We start from the raw sequence: 20,820 nt of genomic DNA, 5'->3' as shown, positions 1-20,820 counted from the left end.
GACTAGAGGGACGTCTGTCTGAGTGGGAGATCGTTAATAATTTGATTAGATGAACTTAATTATCATGAACTTAGTCTAAAAAACCTTTACAATATGGCTTGTAGATCAAATGGCCCACACTAATGTTGCCCTCAACTTCAACGCATTCCTAGAGAAAACCAAGCTGAAAGACGATGGTAGCAACTACACAGACTGGGTCCGTAACCTGAGGATTATCCTCATAGCTGCCAAGAAAGCATATGTCCTTGAAGCACCGCTAGGTGATGCACCTGTTTTCCCAGCAACTCAAGACGTTCTGAACGCCTGGCAGTCACGTAGTGATGATTACTCCCTGGTTCAGTGCGGCATGCTTTATGGCTTAGAACCGGGGCTACAAAAGCGTTTTGAGCAGCACGGAGCATATGAGATGTTCCAAGAGCTGAAAATGGTTTTCCAAGCTCATGCCCGGGTCGAGAGATATGAAGTCTCCGACAAGTTTTACAGTTGTAAGATGGAGGAGAATAGTTCCGTCAGCGAACACATACTCAAAATGTCTGGGTTGCACAACCGCTTGTCTCAGCTGGGAGTTAATCTCCCGAATGACGCGGTCATTGACAGAATCCTTCAGTCGCTCCCACCTAGCTACAAGAGCTTTGTGATGAACTTCAATATGCAGGGCATGGAAAAGACCATTCCTGAGGTATATTCAATGCTGAAATCAGTGGAGGTGGAGATCAAAAAGGAACATCAAGTGTTGATGGTGAATAAAACCACTAAGTTCAAGAAAGGCAAGGGTAAGAAGAACTTCAAGAAAGATGGCAAGGGAGTTGCCGCGCCCGGTAAGCAAGCTGCCGGGAAGAAGACAAATGGACCCAAGCCTGAGACTGAGTGCTTTTATTGCAAGGGAAACGGTCACTGGAAGCGGAACTGCCCCAAGTACTTAGCGGACAAGAAGGCCGGCAATACCAAAGGTATATCTGATATACATGTTATAGATGTGTACCTAACCAGCGCTCGTAGTAGCTCCTGGGTATTTGATACCGGTGTGGTTGCTCATATTTGTAACTCAAAGCAGGAGCTGCGGAATAAGCGGAGACTGGCGAAGGACGAGGTGACGATGCGCGTCGGGAATGGTTCCAAGGTCGATGTGATCGCCGTCGGCACGGTACCTCTACATTTACCTACGGGACTAGTTTTAAACCTCAATAATTGTTATTTAGTGCCAGCTTTGAGCATGAACATTGTATCTGGATCTCGTTTAATGCGAGATGGCTACTCATTTAAATCCAAGAATAATGGTTGTTCTATTTATATGAGAGATATGTTTTATGGTTATGCCCCGCTGGTCAATGGTTTATTCTTAATGAATCTCGAACGTGATGTTACACATATTCATAGTGTGAATGCCAAGAAATGTAAGGTTGATAATGATAGTCCCACATACTTGTGGCACTGCCGCCTTGGTCACATTGGTGTCAAACGCATGAAGAAACTCCATGCAGATGGACTTTTGGAGTCTCTTGATTATGAATCATTTGACACGTGCGAACCATGCCTCATGGGAAAAATGACCAAGACTCCATTCTCCGGAACAGTGGAGCGAGCAACCAACTTATTGGAAATCATACATACTGATGTGTGCGGTCCAATGAGCGTTGAGGCTCGCGGTGGCTATCGTTATGTTCTCACCCTCACTGATGACTTGAGTAGATATGGGTATGTCTACTTAATGAAACACAAGTCTGAGACCTTTGAAAAGTTCAAGGAATTTCAGAGTGAGGTTGAGAATCAACGTGACAGGAAAATAAAGTTCTTACGATCAGATCGTGGAGGGGAATATTTGAGTCATGAATTTGGCACACACTTAAGGAAATGTGGAATTGTTTCACAACAAACGCCGCCTGGAACACCTCAGCATAATGGTGTGTCCGAACGTCGTAATCGCACTCTATTGGATATGGTGCGATCTATGATGTCTCTTACCGATCTACCGCTTTCATTTTGGGGTTATGCTTTAGAGACTGCCGCATTCACTTTAAATGGGGCTCCGTCGAAATCCGTTGAGACGACACCATATGAATTATGGTTTGGAAAGAAACCTAAGCTGTCGTTTCTTAAAGTTTGGGGATGCGATGCTTATGTCAAGAAACTTCAACCTGAAAAGCTCGAACCCAAGTCGGAAAAATGCGTCTTCATAGGATACCCTAAGGAAACCATTGGGCATACCTTCTACCTCAGATCTGAAGGCAAGATCTTCGTTGCCAGGAACGGGTCCTTTCTGGAGAAAGAGTTTCTCTCAAAAGAAGTAAGTGGGAGGAAAGTGGAACTTGATGAGATGACCCCTCTCGAACCAGAAAGTAGCGCAGCACAAGAAAATGTTTCTGTGGTGCCTGCACCGACTAGAGAGGAAGTTAATGATGACGATCATGATCACGTTACCACTGAACTTCGTAGATCCACAAGGACACATTCCGCACCAGAGTGGTATGGCAACCCTGTCCTGGAAATCATGTTGTTGGACAACGGTGAACCTTCGAACTATGAAGAAGCAATGGCGGGTCCAGATTCCAACAAATGGCTTGAAGCCATGCAATCCGAGATAGGATCCATGTATGAAAACAAAGTATGGACTTTGACAGACTTGCCCGATGATCGGCAAGCGATAGAAAATAAATGGATCTTTAAGAAGAAGACGGACGCGGATGGAAATGTTACCATCTATAAAGCTCGACTTGTCGCTAAGGGTTATCGACAAGTTCAAGGAGTTGACTACGATGAGACCTTCTCTCCCGTAGCGAAGCTGAAGTCCGTCCGAATCATGTTAGCAATTGCCGCATTCTACGATTATGAAATATGGCAAATGGACGTCAAAACAGCATTCCTTAACGGCTTCCTTAAGGAAGAATTGTATATGATGCAGCCGGAAGGTTTTGTCGATCCTAAGAATGCTGACAAAGTATGCAAGCTCCAGCTCAATCTATGGGCTGGTGCGGGCATCTCGGAGTTGGAACATTTGCTTTGATGAGATGATCAAAGCGTTTGGGTTTACGCAAAATTATGGAGAAGCCTGTGTTTACAAGAAAGTGAGTGGGAGCTCTGTAGCATTTCTCCTATTATATGTGGATGACATACTATTGATGGGAAATGATATAGAATTCTTGGAAAGTATAAAGGCCTACTTGAATAAGTGTTTTTCAATGAAGGACCTTGGAGAACCTGCTTACATATTAGGCATCAAGATCTATAGAGATAGATCGAGACGCCTCATAGGTCTTTCACAAAGCACATACCTTGACAAGATATTGAAGAAGCTCAATATGGATCAGTCCAAGAAGGGGTTCTTGCCTGTATTGCAAGGTGTGAGATTGAGCACGGCTCAATGCCCGACCACGGCAGAAGATAGAGAAAAGATGAGTGTCGTCCCCTATGCCTCGGCCATAGGGTCTATTATGTATGCCATGCTGTGTACCAGACCTAATGTAAACCTTGCCGTAAGTTTGGTAGGAAGGTACCAAAGTAATCCCGGCATGGAACACTGGACAGCGGTCAAGAACATCCTGAAGTACCTGAAAAGGACTAAGGATATGTTTCTCGTTTATAGAGGTGACGAAGAGCTCGTCGTAAAGGGTTACGTAGATGCTAGCTTCGACATAGATCTGGATGACTCTAAGTCACAAACCGGATACGTGTATATTTTGAATGGTGGGGTAGTCAGCTGGTGCAGTGGCAAGCAAAGCATCGTGGCGGGATCTACATGTGAACTGGAGTACATGGCAGCCTCGGAGGCAGCACATGAAGCAATCATGATGAAGGAGTTCATTGCCGACCTAGGAGTTATTCCCAATGCATCAGGGCCGATGACTCTCTTCTGTGACAACACTGGAGCTATTGCCCTTGCCAAGGAGCCCAGGTTTCACAAGAAGACCAGGCCCATCAAGCGTCGCTTCAACTCCATTCGTGAAAATGTTCAAAATGGAGACATAGATATTTGTAAAGTGCATACGGATTTGAATGTCGCAGATCCGTTGACTAAACCTCTTCCACGAGCGAAACATGATCAACACCAGAACTCTATGGGTGTACGATTCATCACAATGTAACTAGATTATTGACTCTACTGCAAGTGGGAGACTGTTGGAAATATGCCCTAGAGGCAATAATAAAATGGTTATTATTATATTCCCTTGTTCATGATAATTGTCTATTGTTCATGCTTTAATTGTGTTATCTGAAAATCGTAATACATGTGTGAATACATAGACCATAACATGTCCCTAGTGAGCCTCTAGTTGACTAGCTCGTTGATCAATAGATGGTTACGGTTTCCTGACCATGGACATTGGATGTCATTGATAACGGGATCACATCATTAGGAGAATGATGTGATGGACAAGACCCAATCCTAAGCATAGCACTAGATCGTGTAGTTCGTTTGCTAAAGCTTTTCTAATGTCAAGTATCATTTCCTTAGACCATGAGATCGTGCAACTCCTGGATACCGTAGGAATGCTTTGTGTTGGGTAACGTAGCAGAAATTCAAAATTTTCCTACGCGTCACCAAGATCAATCTATGGAGATACTAGCAATGAGAGAGAGGGGAGTGCATCTACATACCATTGTAGATCGCTAAGCGGAAGCGTTGCAAGAACGCGGATGAAGGAGTCGTACTCGTAGCGATTCAGATCGCGGTTGATTCCGATCTAAGTGCCGAACCACGGCGCCTCCGCGTTCAACACACGTGCAGCCCGGTGACGTCTCCCACGCCTTGATCCAGCAAGGAGAGAGGGACAGGTTGGGGAAGACTCCGTCCAGCAGCAGCACAACGGCGTGGTGGTGATGGAGAAGCGTGGCAATCTTGCAGGGCTTCGCCAAGCACCGCGGGAGAGAAAGAGGACATGAAAGAGGGGGAGGGCTGCGCCAGAACTTGGGTGCGGCTGCCCTTCCACCCCCCACATATATATAGGGGCAAGGGAGAGGGGGGCCGGCCCCCTCAAATCCAATCTGAGGAGGGGCTGGCGGCCAGGGGGGTTGCCTTGCCCCCCAAGGCAAGGGGGGCGCCTCCCCTTAGGGTTCCCCCAAACCCCCAGGCGCATGGGCCCTGGGGGGGAAGGCGCCCAGCCCACTAAGGGACTGGTCCCTCTCCACATACAGCCCATAGGGCCCTCCGGGGCAGGTGGACCTTCCCGGTGGACCCTCGGAGCCCCTTTGGTGGTCCCGGTACAATACCGGCAACTCCCGAACTATTCCGATGACCGTATGATGACTTCCCATATACAAATCTTTACCTCCGGACCATTCCGGAACTCCTCGTGACGTCCGGGATCTCATCCGGGACTCCGAACAACATTCGGTAACCACATACAAACCTTCCTTATAACCCTAGCGTCATCGAACCTTAAGTGTGTAGACCCTACGGGTTCGGGAATCATGCAGACATGACCGAGACAACTCTCCGGCCAATAACCAACAGCGGGATCTGGATACCCATGTTGGCTCCCACATGTTCCACGATGATCTCATCGGATGAACCACGATGTCAAGGATTCAATCAATCCCATATACAATTCCCTTTGTCTACCGGTATAGTACTTGCCCGAGATTCGATCGTCGGTATCCCGATACCTTGTTCAATCTCATTACCGGCAAGTCTCTTTACTCGTTCCGTAACACATCATCCCGTGATCAACTCCTTGGTCACATTGTGCACATTATGATGGTGTCCTACCGAGTGGGCCCAGAGATACCTCTCCGTCACACGGAGTGACAAATCCCAGTCTCGATTCGTGCCAACCCAACAGACACTTTCGGAGATACCCGTAGTGCACCTTTATAGCCACCCAGTTACGTTGTGACGTTTGGTACACCCAAAGCATTCCTACGGTATTCGGGAGTTGCACAATCTCATGGTCTAAGGAAATGATACTTGACATTAGAAAAGCTTTAGCATACGAACTACACGATCTTGTGCTAGGCTTAGGATTGGGTCTTGTCCATCACATCATTCTCCTAATGATGTGATCCCGTTATCAACGACATCCAATGTCCATGGTCAGGAAACCGTAACCATCTATTGATCAACGAGCTAGTCAACTAGAGGCTTACTAGGGACATGGTGTTGTCTATGTATCCACACATGTATCTGAGTTTCCTATCAATACAATTCTAGCATGGATAATAAACAATTATTATGAACAAGGAAATATAATAATAACCAATTTATTATTGCCTCTAGGGCATATTTCCAACAGTCTACCACTTGCACTAGAGTCAATAATCTAGTTCACATCACCATGTGATTAACACTCACAGGTCACATCACCATGTGGCTAACATCCAAAGAGTTTACTAGAGTCAACAATCTAGTTCACATCACTATGTGATTAACACTCAATGAGTTCTGGGTTTGATCATGTTATGCTTGTGAGAGAGGTTGTAGTCAACGGGTCTGCAACATTCAGATCCCTATGTATTTCGCAAAACTTTATGTCATATCGTAGATGCTGCTACCACGTTCCACTTGGAGCTATTCCAAATTGTTGCTCCATTATACGTATCCGGTATCTCTACTCAGAGCTATCCGGATAGGTGTTAAGCTTGCATCAACGTAACTCTTTACGTCGAACTCTTTATCACCTCCATAACCGAGAAACATTTCCTTATTCCTCTAAGGATAATTTTGACCGCTATCTAGTGATCCACTCCTGGATCACCTTTGTACCCTCTTGCCAGACATGTGGCAAGGCACACATCAGGTGCGGTACTCAGCATGCCATACCGTATAGAGCCTATGACAAAAGCATAGGGGACGACCTTCGTCCTTCCTCTTTCTTATGCCGTGGTCAAGCTTTGAGTCTTACTCAACTTCACACCTTATAACTCAGGTAAGAACTCCTTCTTTGACTGATCTATTTTGAACTCTTTCAAAATCATGTCAAGGTGTGCGTTCTTTGAAAGTATCATCAGGCGTCTTGATCTATCTCTATAGATCTTGATGCCCAATATGTAAGCAACTTTATCCAGGTCTTCCTTTGAAAAACTCCTTTCAAACAACCCTTTATGCTTTCCAGAAATTCTACATCATTTCGGATCAACAATATGTCATTCACATATACTTATCAGAAATGTTGTAGCGCTCCCACTCACTTTATTATACAAGTTTCTAACAAACTTTGTATAAACCCAAAAAACTTTGATCACTCCATCAAAGCGTATATTCTGACTCCGAGATGCTTGCTCTAGTCCATGGAAGGATCGCTGGAGCTAGCATACCTTTTAGCATCCTTAGGATCGACAAAACCTTTCTAATTGTATCACATACAACCTTTCCTTACGAAAACTGGTAAGGAAACTTGTTTTGACATCCATCTGCCAGATTTCATAAATGCAGCTAATGCTAACATGATTCCGACGGACTTAAGCATCGCTACGGATGAGAAAATCTCATCGTAGTCAACTCCTTGAACTTGTGAAAATACTCTTTGCCACAAGTCGAGCTTCATAGACGGTAACATTACCGTCCACGTCCGTCTTCTTCTTAAAGATCCATTTATCTCAATGGCTTGCCGATCATCGGGCAAGTTCACCAAAGTCCATGCTTTGTTCTGATACATGGATCCTATCTCGGATTTCATGGCTTCTACCAATTTGTCGGAATATGAGCCCACCATTTCTCCATAGCTCGTAGGTTCAGTATTGTCTAACAACATGATATCTAAGACAGGATTACCGTACCACTCAGGAGTAGTACATATCCTTGTCGACCTACGAGGTTTGGTAGTGAGTTGATCCGAAGTTTCATGATCACTATCATAAGCTTCCACTTCAATTGGTGTAGGTGCCACAGGAACAACTTCCTGTGCCCTGCTACACACTAGTTGAAGTGACGGTTTAATAACCTTATCAAGTCTCCACCATCCTCCCACTCAATTCTTTCGAGAGAAACATTTCCTCGAGAAAGGACCCGTTTCCAGAAACAATCACTTTTGCTTCCGGATCTGAATTAGGAGGTATACCCAACTGTTTTGGGTATCCTATGAAGATGCATTTATCCGCTTTGGGTTCGAGCTTATCAGGCTAAAACTTTTCCACATAAGCTTCGCAGTCCCAAACTTTCAAGAAACGACAGCTTAGGTTTCTCTAAACCATAGTTCATGCGGTGTCGTCTCATCGGAATTGCGTGGTGCCCTATTTAAAGTGAATGCGGTTGTCTCTAATGCCTAACCCATAAACGATAGTGGTAATTCGATAAGAGACATCATGGTATGCACCATATCCAATAGGGTGCAGTTATGATGTTCGGACACACCATCACACTATGGTGTTCCAGGCGGTATTGGTTGTGAAACAATTTCCACAATGTCTTAATTGTATGCCAAACTCGTAACTCAGATCTCTATGATCATATCATAGACATTTTATCCTCTTGTCACGACGATTTTCAACTTCACTCTGAAATTACTTGAACCTTTCAATAATTCAGATTTGTGTTTCATCAAGTAAACATACTCAGCATCTACTCAAATCATCTGTGAAGTAAGAACATAATGATATCCACTGCGTGCCTCAGCACTCATTGGACTGCACACATCAAAATGTATTACTTCCAACAAGTTGCTTTCTTGCTCCATCTTACTGGAAACGAGGCCTTTCAGTCATCTTGCCCATGTGGTATGATTTGCATGTCTCAAGTGATTCAAAATCAAGTGAGTCCAAACGATCCATCTGTATGGAGTTTCTTCATGCGTATATACCAATAGACGCGGTTCGCATGTCTCAATCTTTTCAAAAATGAGTGAGTGTAAAGATCCATCAATATGGAGCTTCTTCATGCGTTTTATACCAATATGACTCAAGTGGCAGTGCCACAAGTATGTAGTACTATCATTACTATCTTATATCTTTTGGCATGAACATGTGTATTAGTACGATCGAGATTCAATAAACCATTCATTTTAGGTGCAAGTCCATTGAAGGTATTATTCAAATAAACAGAGTAACCATTATTCTCCTTAAATGAATAACCGTATTGCGATAAACATAATCCAATCATGTCTACGCTCAACGCAAACACCAAATAACAATTATTTAGGTTTAACACCAATCTCGATGGTAGAGGGAGCATGCGATGCTTGATCACATCAACCTTGGAAACACTTCCAACATATATCGTCATCTCACCTTCAGCTAGTCTCCGTTTATTCGATAGCTTTTATTTCGAGTTACTAACACTTAGCAACCAAACCGGTATATAATACACTGGTGCTACTAGGAGTACTAGTAGAGTACACATTAATATAATGTATATCCAATATACTTCTGTCGACCTTGCCAGCCTTCTCATCTACCAAGTATCTAGGGTGGTTCTGCTTCAGTGCCCGTTCCTCTCATAACAGAAGCACTAAGTCTCGGGTTTTGGGTTCAACCTTGGGTTTCTTCACTAGAGCAGCAACAGATTTGCCATTTCATGAAGTATCCCTTCTTGCCCTTGCCCTTCTTGAAACTAGTGGTTTCACTAACCATCAACAATTGATGCTCCTTCTTGATTTCTACTTTCGCGGTGTCAAACATTGCGAATATTTCAAGGATCATCATATCTATCCCTGACAGGTTATAGTTCATCACGAAGCTCTAGTAGCTTGGTGGCAATGACTTTGGAGAACCATCACTATCTCATCTGGAAGATTAACTCCCACTCGATTCAAGTGATTGCAGTACTCAGACAATCTCAGCACATGCTCAACGATTGAGCTTTTCTCCCTTAGTTTGCAGGCTTAAGAAACTTGTCAGAGGTCTCATACCTCTTGACGTGGGCACTAGCCTGAGATCCCAATTTCAGTCCTTCGAACATCTCATATGTTCTGCGATGTTTCAAAAACGTCTTTGGTGCCTCAATTCTAAACCATTTAGCATTACACACTGAACTATCACGTAGTCGTCAAAACGTGTATGTCAGATGTTCGTAACATCCACAAACGACGTTCGAGGTTCAGCACACCGAGCGGTGCATTAAGGACATAAGCCTTCTATGCAGCAATGAGGACAATCCTCAATTTACGGACCCAGTCCGCATGATTGCTACTATTAACTTTCAACTAAATTTTCTCTAGGAACATATCTAAAATAGTAGAACTAAAGCGCGGGCTACGACATAATTTGCAAAAACCTCTTGACTATGTTCAGGATAATTAAGTTCATCTTATGAACTCCCACTCAGATAGACATCCCTCTAGTCATCTAAGTGATACATGATCCGAATCGACTAGGCCGTGTCCGATCATCACGTGAGACGGACTAGTCATCATCGGTGAACATCTCCATGTTGATCGTATCTACTATACGACTCATGTTCGACCTTCGGTCTCTTGTGTTCCGAGGCCATGTCTGTACATGCTAGGCTCATCAAGTCAACCTAAGTGTTTCGCGTGTGTAAATCTGGCTTACACCCGTTGTATGTGAACGTTAGAATCTATCACACCCGATCATCACGTGGTGCTTCGAAACGACGATCTTTCGCAATGGTGCACAATTAGGGGGAACACTTTCTTGAAATTATTGCGAGGGATAATCTTATTTAAGCTACCGTCGTTCTAAGCAAATAAGATGCATAAACATGATAAACATCACATGCAATCAAAGGTGACATGATATGGCCAATATCATTTTGCTACTTTTGATCTCCATCTTCGGGGCTCCATGATCATCATCGTCACCGGCATGACACCATGATCTCCATCATCGTGTCTCCATGAAGTCGTCTCGCCAACTATTACTTCTACTACTATGGCTAACGGTTTAGCAATAAAGTAAAGTAATTACATGGCGTTGTTTAATGACACGCAGGTCATACAATAAATTAAGACAACTCCTATGGCTCCTGCCGGTTGTCATACTCATCGACATGCAAGTCGTGATTCCTATTACAAGAACATGATCAATCTCATACATCACATATCATTCATCACATTCTTTTGGCCATATCACATCACATAGCATACCATGCAAAAACAAGTTAGACGTCCTCTAATTGTTGTTTGCATGTTTTACGTGGCTGCTATGGGTTTCTAGCAAGAACGTTTCTTACCTACGCAAAACCACAACGTGATATGCCAATTGCTATTTACCCTTCATAAGGACCCTTTTCATCGAATCCGATCCGACTAAAGTGGGAGAGACTGGCACCCGCTAGCCACCTTATGCAACAAGTGCATGTCAGTCGGTGGAACCTGTCTCACGTAAGAGTACGTGTAAGGTCGGTCCGGGCCACTTCATTCCACAATGCCGCCGAATCAAGATAAGACTAGTAACGGTAAGCAAATTGAACAAATCATCGCCCACAACTACTTTGTGTTATACTCGTGCATAGAATCTACGCATAGACCTAGGCTCATGATGCCACTGTTGGGTAACGTAGCAGAAATTCAAAATTTTCCTACGCGTCACCAAGATCAATCTATGGAGATACTAGCAACGAGAGAGAGAGGGGAGTGCATCTACATACCATTGTAGATCGCTAAGCGGAAGCGTTGCAAGAACGCGGATGAAGGAGTCGTACTCGTAGCGATTCAGATCGTGGTTGATTCCGATCTAAGCGCTGAACCACGGCGCCTCTGCGTTCAACACACGTGCAGCCCGGTGACGTCTCCCACGCCTTGATCCATCAAGGAGAGAGGGAGAGGTTGGGGAAGACTCCGTCCAGCAGCAGCACAACGGCGTGGTGGTGATGGAGAAGCGTGGCAATCTTGCAGGGCTTCGCCAAGCACCGCGGGAGAGGAGGAGGACATGGAAGAGGGGGAGGGCTGCGCCAGAACTTGGGTGCGGCTGCCCTCCCACCCCCCACATATATATAGGGGCAAGGGAGAGGGGGGTCGGCCCCCTCAGATCCAATCTGAGGAGGGGGCGGCGGCCAGGGGGGTTGCCTTGCCCCCCAAGGCAAGGGGAGCGCCTGCCCTTAGGGTTCCCCCAAACCCCCAGGCGCATGGGCCCTGGGGGGGAAGGCGCCCAGCCCACTAAGGGGCTGGTCCCTCTCCACATACAGCCCATAGGGCCCTTCGGGGCAGGTGGACCCTCCCGGTGGACCCCCGGAACCCCTTCGGTGGTCCCGGTACAATACCGGCAACTCCCGAACTATTCCGATGACCGTATGATGACTTCCCATATACAAATCTTTACCTCCGGACCATTCCGGAACTCCTCGTGACGTCCGGGATCTCATCCGGGACTCCGAACAACATTCGGTAACCACATACAAACTTCCTTTATAACCCTAGCGTCATCGAACCTTAAGTGTGTAGACCCTACGGGTTCGGGAATCATGCAGACATGACCGAGACAACTCTCCGGCCAATAACCAACAGCGGGATCTGGATACCCATGTTGGCTCCCACATGTTCCACGATGATCTCATCGGATGAACCACGATGTCAAGGATTCAATCAATCCCGTATACAATTCCCTTTGTCTACCGGTATAGTACTTGCCCGAGATTCGATCGTCGGTATCCCGATACCTTGTTCAATCTCGTTACCGGCAAGTCTCTTTACTCGTTCTGTAACACATCATCCCGTGTGTTGGAAATATGCCCTAGAGGCAATAATAAAATGGTTATTATTATATTTCTTTGTTCATGATAATTGTCTATTGTTCATGCTATAATTGTGTTATTCGGAAATCGTAATACATGTGTGAATACATAGACTACAACGTGTCCCTAGTAAGCCTCTAGTTGACTAGCTCGTTGATAAACATATAGTCATGGTTTCCTGACTATGGACATTGGATGTCATTGATAACGGGATAACATCATTAGGAGAATGATGTGATGGACAAGACCCAATCCTAAGCATAGCTCAAAGATCGTGTAGTTCGTTTGCTAGAGCTTTTCCAATGTCAAGTATCTTTTCCTTAGACCATGAGATCGTGCAACTCCCGGATACCGTAGGAGTGTTTTGGGTGTGCCAAACGTCACAACGTAACTGGGTGACTATAAAGGTGCACTACGGGTATCTCCGAAAGTGTCTGTTGGGTTGGCACGGATCGAGACTGGGATTTGTCACTCCGTGTGACGGAGAGGTATCTCTGGGCCCACTCGGTGATGCATCATCATAATGAGCTCAATGTGACTAAGGAGTTAGCCACGGGATCATGCATTGCGGTACGAGTAAAGAGACTTGCCGGTAACGAGATTGAACAAGGTATTGGGATACCGACGATCGAATCTCGGGCAAGTAACATACCGATTGACAAAGGGAATTGTATACAGGATTGATTGAATCCTCGACATCGTGGTTCATCCGATGAGATCATCGTGGAACATGTGGGAGCCAACATGGTTATCCAGATCCCGCTGTTGGTTATTGACCGGATAGGCGTCTCGGTCATGTCTGCATGTCTCCCGAACCCGTAGGGTCTACACACTTAAGGTTCGGTGACGCTAGGGTTGTAGAGATATTAGTATGCGAAAACCCGAAAGTTGTTCGGAGTCCCGGATGAGATCCCGGATGTCACGAGGAGTTCCGGAATGGTCCGGAGGTGAAGAATTATATATAGGAAGTCCAGTTTCGGCCACCGGGAAAGTTTCGGGGGTTATCGGTATTGTACCGGGACCACCGGAAGGGTCCCGGGGGTCCACCGGGTGGGGCCACCTATCCCGGAGGGCCCCATGGGCTGAAGTGGGAAGGGAACCAGCCCTTAGTGGGCTGGGGCGCCCCCCTTGGGCCTCCCCCTACGCCTAGGGTTGGAAACCCTAGGGGTGGGGGGCGCCCCCCTTTGGCTTGTGGGGGAAGCCACCCCCTTCCCCCCCTTGGCCGCCGCCCCCCCATGTAGATGGGTTCCAGGCCGGCGCCCCCCCCCTCCCAGGGGGCCTTTATATAGTGGGGGGGAGGGAGGGCAGCAAGACCACAGCCCCTGGCGCCTCCCTCTCCCCCTGCAACACCTCTCCCTCTCGCAGAAGCTTGGCGAAGCCGTGCCGAGATCCCGCTACATCCACCACCACGTCGTCGTGCTGCTGGATCTCCATCAACCTCTCCTTCCCCCTTGCTGGATCAAGAAGGAGGAGACGTCGCTGCTCCGTACGTGTGTCGAACGCGGAGGTGCCGTCCGTTCGGCACTCGGGCATCGGTGATTTGGATCACGACGAGTACGACTCCATCAACCCCGTTCATTAGAACGCTTCCGCTCGCGATCTACAAGGGTATGTAGATGCACTCCTTTCCCCTCGTTGCTAGTATACTCCATAGATGGATCTTGGTGATGCGTAGGAAATTTTAAAATTCTGCTACGATCCCCAACACCGTGATCAACTCCTTGGTCACATTGTGCACATTATGATGATGTCCTACCGAGTGGGCCCAGAGATACCTCTCCGTCACACGGAGTGACAAATCCCAGTCTCGATTCGTGCCAACCCAACAGACACTTTCGGAGATACCCGTAGTGCACCTTTATAGCCACCCAGTTACGTTGTGACGTTTGGTACACCCAAAGCATTCCTACGGTATCCGGGAGTTGCACAATCTCATGGTCTAAGGAAATGATACTTGACATTAGAAAGCTTTAGCATACGAACTACACGATCTTGTGCTAGGCTTAGGATTGGGTCTTGTCCATCACATCATTCTCCTAATGATGTGATCCCGTTATCAACGACATCCAATGTCCATGGTCAGGAAACCGTAACCATCTATTGATCAACGAGCTAGTCAACTAGAGGCTTACTAGGGACATGGTGTTGTCTATGTATCCACACATGTATCTGAGTTTCCTATCAATACAATTCTAGCATGGATAACAAACAATTATTATGAACAAGGAAATATAATAATAACCAATTTATTATTGCATCTAGGGCATATTTCCGACACTTTGGGTGTACCAAACGTCACAACGTAACTGGGTGGCTATAAAGGTGCACTACAGGTATCTCCGAAAGTGTCTGTTGGGTTGGCTCGGATCGAGACTGGGATTTGTCACTCCGTATGACGGAGAGGTATCTCTGGGCCCACTCGGTATTCATTCATCATAATGAGCTCAATGTGACTAAGTACTTAGTCACGGGATCATGCATTACGGAACGAGTAAAGTGACTTGCCGGTAACGATATTGAACAAGGTATTGGGATACCGACGATCGAATCTCGGGCAAGTAAAGTATCGATTGACAAAGGGAATTGTATACGGGATTGCTTGAATCCTCGACATTGTGGTTCATCCGATGAGATCATCATGGAACATGTGGGAGCCAACATGGGTATCCAGATCCCGCTGTTGGTTATTGGCTAGAGAGGTGTCTCGGTCATGTCTGCATGATTCCCGAACCCGTAGGGTCTACACACTTAAGGTTCGATGACGCTAGGGTTATAAGGAAGGTTTGTATGTGATTACCGAATGTTGTTCGGAGTCCCGGATGAGATCCCGGACGTCACGAGGAGTTTTGGAATGGTCCGGAGGTAAAGATTTATATATGGGAAGTCACCATACGGTCACCAGAAATATTCGGGGGTATACCGGTATTGTACCGGGACCACCGGGAGGGTCCACCTGCCCCGGAGGGTCTTATGGGCTGTAGGTGGAAGGGAACCAGCCCTTAGTGGGCTGGGCGCCAACCCCCCTAGGGCCCATGCGCCTAGGGTTTGGGGGGAACCCTAAATGGGGGGGCGCCCCCCTTGCTTGGGGGGCAAGCTCCCTCCCCCCTTGCCCCCCCCCCCTCTAGATCTCATCTAGAGGGGCCGGCCCCCTTTCCCCTTCTCCCTATAAATGGAGGGGTGAGGGGAGGGCTGCAGCACCACATCCAAGGCGCAGCCCCTCCCCTCCCCAACACCTCTCCTCCTCCGCGTGTGCTTCGCGAAGCCCTGCCGGAGAACTGTCACTCCACCACCACCACGCCGTCGTGCTGCTGTTGGAGCCTTCTTCCTCAACCTCTCCCTCCTCCTTGCTGGATCAAGGCGTGGGAGACGTCATCGTTCCGTACGTGTGTTGAACGCGGAGGTGCCGTCCGTTCGGCGCTTGGATCATCGGTGATTCGGATCACGATGAGTACGACTCCATCAACCCCGTTCTCTTGAACGCTTCCGCTCGCGATCTACAAGGGTATGTAGATGCACTCCTCCCCTCTCGTTGCTAGTAAACTCCATAGATTGATCTTGGTGATGCGTAGAAAATTTTAATTTCTGCTACGATCCCCAACAACTTGGACAAGCATCCTACTTATGATTAACCTCTATTGCAAGCATCCGCAACTACAACAAAACTATTAAGGTAAACCTAACCATAGCATGAAACATATGGATCCAAGTCAGCCCCTTACGAACAACGCATAAACTAGGGTTTAAGCTTCTGTAACTCTAGCAACCCATCATCTACTTATTACTTCCCAATGCCTTCCTCTAGGCCCAAATAATGGTGAAGTGTCATGTAGTCGACGTTCACATAACACCACTAGAGGATAGACAACATACATCTCATCAAAATATCGAACGAATACCAAATTCACATGACTACTAATAGCAAGACTTCTCCCATGTCCTCAGGAACAAACGTAACTACTCACAAAGCATATTCATGTTCATAATCAGATGAGTATTAATATGCATATAGGATCTGAACATATGATCTTCCACCAAATAAACCAACTAGCATCAACTACAAGGAGTAATCAACACTACTAGCAACCCACACGTACCAATCCCAGACTTGGAGACAAGAATTGGATACAAGAGATGAACTAGGGTTTGAGAGGCGGTGGTGCTGGTGAAGATGTTGATGGAGATTTCCCTCTCCCGATGAGAGGAGTGTTGGTGATGACGATGGCGATGATTTCCCCCTCCCGGAGGGAAGTGTCCCCAGCAGAACAGCTCTGCCGGAGCCCTAGATTGGTTCCGCCTCGTGGCGGCTGAGTCTCGTCCGAAATCTTGCTTACGATTTTTCTTCGGACGAAAGACTTCATATAGCAGAAGATGGGCACCGGAGGGCCAACAGGGGGGCCATGAGGCAGGGGGCGCGCCTAGGGGGGTAGGGCGCGCCCCCCACCCTCGTGGACAGGTGGAGGCCCCCCTGACGTATTTCTTCCGCTCTGTATTTTTTATTATTTCCAAAAATAACTTTCGTGGAGTTTCAGGACTTTTGGAGTTGTTCAGAATAGGTCTCTAATATTTGCTCCTTTTCCAGCCCAGAATTCCAGCTGCCGTCATTCTCCCTCCTTATGTAAACCTTGTAAAATAAGAGAGAATAGGCATAAGTATTGTGACATAATGTGTAATAACAGCCCATAATGCAATAAATATCGATATAAAAGCATGATGCAAAATGGACGTATCAACTCCCCCAAGCTTAGACCTCGCTTGCCCTCAAGCGGAAGCCGATAACGATAAATATGTCCACATGTTTAGAGGTCGAGGTGTTGATAAAATGAAATACGGACATGGGGGCATCATGTTAATTCTCATAACAGCAACATATATGGATATTGCCATATGATTTCTTATGCTCAAGTAATAATCTATTCACAATGCAAAGTATGAACCAGAAACTTTGTTGAGAACAAACAGACTATAATCTCAGTCATTGAAGCAATTGCAATTTATCATAACATCAGAAAGAGTCTATGTCAGAGCTTTCTAGCAAGTCCACATACTCAACTATCATTTTGTCTTTCAAAATTGCTAACACTCACGCAATACTTGTGGTTACGGAGTTTTAATCGGACACAGAGAAAGATAGGGGCTTATAGCTTCGCCTCCCAACCTTTTACCTCAAGGGTAATGTCAACAATAATAGCTCATGCTAACTTACATCCAATTAGATATATCTATCAGGATCTTTCCAACACACTGTTCTTGCCAAAGGATAAAATATAAAAAGGAAAGGTGAAGATCACCATGACTCTTGCATAAGGTAGAAGATAATAATAAAAGATAGGCCCTTCGTAGAGGGAAACAGAGGTTGCCATGCGCTTTCAGGGTTGGATGCACAAAATCTTAATGCGAAAGAATGTCACTTTATATTGCCACTTGTGATATGAACCTTTATTATGCAGTTCGTCGCTTTTATTTCTTCCACACCACAAGATCGTATAAAGCTGATTTCCTCCACACTAATCAATCACACATATTTAGAGAGCATTTTTTATTGCTTGCACCGATGACAACTTACTTGAAGGATCTTACTCAATCCATAGGTAGATATGGTGGACTCTCATGGCAAAACTGGTTTAAGGATTTTTGGAAGCACAAGTAGTATCTCTACTTGGTGCAAAGAATTTGGCTAGCATGAGGGGGAAAGGCAAGCTCAACATGTTGGATGATCCATGACAATATACTTTATCTCAGATATAAGAAAACATAACCCATTACGTTGCCTTCCTTGTCCAACATCAACTCTTTAGCATGTCATATTTTAATGAGTGCTCCAAATCATAAAAGATGTCCAAGATAGTATATTTATATGTGAAACCTCTCTTTCTTTATTACTTCCTATTAATTGCAACGATGACCAAAGCTATGTTTGTCAACTCTCAACAATTTTTAATCATCATACTCTTTCTATGTGAAGTCATTACTCTCAATAAGATCAATATGATCTCTTTGTTTCTTTTTATTCTTTTCTCTTTTCTTTTACTTATTCAAAATCATGGCAAAATAATCAAGCCCTTGACTCAAGACTAATCTTTATTATATAGCTCACGGACTCGATTACAAAGAGGGATAATAAAGCAAAACTCAAAACTAGATCATACCAAAACTTTATTCTACTAGATCAAGATACTACTAATAGGATTGAACTAAGAAAATCGGTAAAGATAAGAGTGTGGTGGTGATACGATACCGGGGCATCTCCCCCAAGCTTGGCAGTTGCCAAGGGGAGTGTCCATACCCATGTGATTATGTATCCTTCTTCGGGGATGGTGATGTGATATTCTTGGCGATAATGCCCCTCGGGATACGATTCTCATCCTCGAGCTTATTGAGTTGCTGCTTGAGATCCATTATCTCCTTATGAAGCTTCCCTGTAACGGCTAAAGCTCCTTGCACCCAAGGGTGTTGCATAGCTGCGGGAGAACAGGTGACACTCTTCTTCATATTTTCATAAGAAAGAAATTTAACATTGGAAGGGATAACCGAGTTTGGAATGGCCGAGCTCTGTAGTTCCCCCATCGTGAATCCAGCTCGGAAGCGAGAAGTGACTTCTTGATCCTCCTCCATGGCATCTATCCTCATCAAATCAGCTTCCATCTCTTCCTCCGTTGCTGGCCCAAAGTGGTCAGCATCGCTATTTGTCCTTGGCCCCGATGCCGGATGAGACACCCGGCTCTCCCCGACTGACTCTTGAGAAGACATCTTGTTCTAATCTGCAGCAACAACAACTCGAAACAAGAACAGAGAATATTTGCATGATACTGGAGTCAAAACCTTCGGGAGATTATATAATGAATTTTTACCGACCAAAATACCTAACGTGCAAGAAAATGGAGTCTGGAGAGCGCACGAGGTGCCCACGAGGCAGGGGGGCGCGCCCAGGGGGTAGGGCGCGCCCTCCACCCACGTGGAGGCCTCGTGTCCTTCCCAGACTGCTTCTTATTTTTCTATTTTTCTAAATATTCCAAAACGGAGAAATATTGCCATTAGAACTGTTTTGGAGTCGGTTTACTTACCGTACCTCATACCTATTCCTTATCGGAATCTGAAATGTTCTGGAAAGTGTCCCTTACGTATTCCTCCGGGGTTACGGTTTCAATAACATTGGTTTCAACACTTATGGGATTACCTAAGATATAATGTTTGATTCTTTGACCATTCACCACCTTCGGATTTGTGCCTTCGAAGTTGTTGATTTTTATGGCACCGGAACGATAGACCTCCTCGATAATGTAAGGGCCTTCCCACTTAGAGAGAAGTTTTCCTGCAAAAAATCTTTAACGTGAGTTGTATAGCAATATATAATCACCTACATTAAACTCATGCTTTTGTATTCTTTTGTCATGCCATCTTTTAACTTTTTCTTTAAACAATTTGGCATTCTCGTAAGCTTGGGTTCTCCATTCATCAAGTGAGCTAATGTCAAACAACCTCTTCTCACCGGCAAGTTTGAAATCATAATTGAGCTCTTTAATAGCCCAATAAGCCTTATGTTCTAGTTCGAGAGGTAAGTGACATGCTTTTCCATAAACCATTTTATACGGAGACATACCCATAGGATTTTTATATGCAGTTCTATATGCCCATAATGCATCATCAAGTTTCTTGGACCAATTCTTTCTAGATCTATTAACAGTCTTTTGCAAAATTAATTTGAGCTCTCTATTACTCAATTCTACTTGACCACTAGACTGCGGGTGATAAGGAGATGCAATTCTATGATTAACATCATATTTAGCAAGCATTTTACGAAAAGCACCATGAATAAAATGTGAACCACCATCAGTCATTAAATATCTAGGGACTCCAAGCCTCGGAAAAATAACTTCTTTAAGCATCTTAATAGAAGTGTTATGATCGACACTACTAGTTGGAATAGCTTCTACCCACTTAGTAACGTAATCAACAGCAACTAAAATATGTGTGTAACCATTAGAGGCAGGAAAAGGTCCCATATAATCAAAGCCCCAAACATCAAATGGTTCAATAACGAGTGAATAGTTCATAGGCATTTCTTGACGTCTACTAATATTACCTATTCTTTGACATTCATCACAAGATAAGACAAACTTACAGGCATCCTTCAAGAGAGTAGGCCAATAAAAACCGGATTGCAATACCTTATGTGCAGTTCTATCTCCAGCGTGGTGTCCTCCATAAGCCTCGGAGTGACACTTGCGTAGGATCTGTTCCTATTCATGCTCAGGTACACAACG

This window comes from Aegilops tauschii, chromosome 7 (assembly GCF_002575655.3).
Source record: "Aegilops tauschii subsp. strangulata cultivar AL8/78 chromosome 7, Aet v6.0, whole genome shotgun sequence".
In the NCBI taxonomy this organism is placed as follows: domain Eukaryota; kingdom Viridiplantae; phylum Streptophyta; class Magnoliopsida; order Poales; family Poaceae; genus Aegilops; species Aegilops tauschii.
This window is presented reverse-complemented; position numbering follows the sequence as displayed.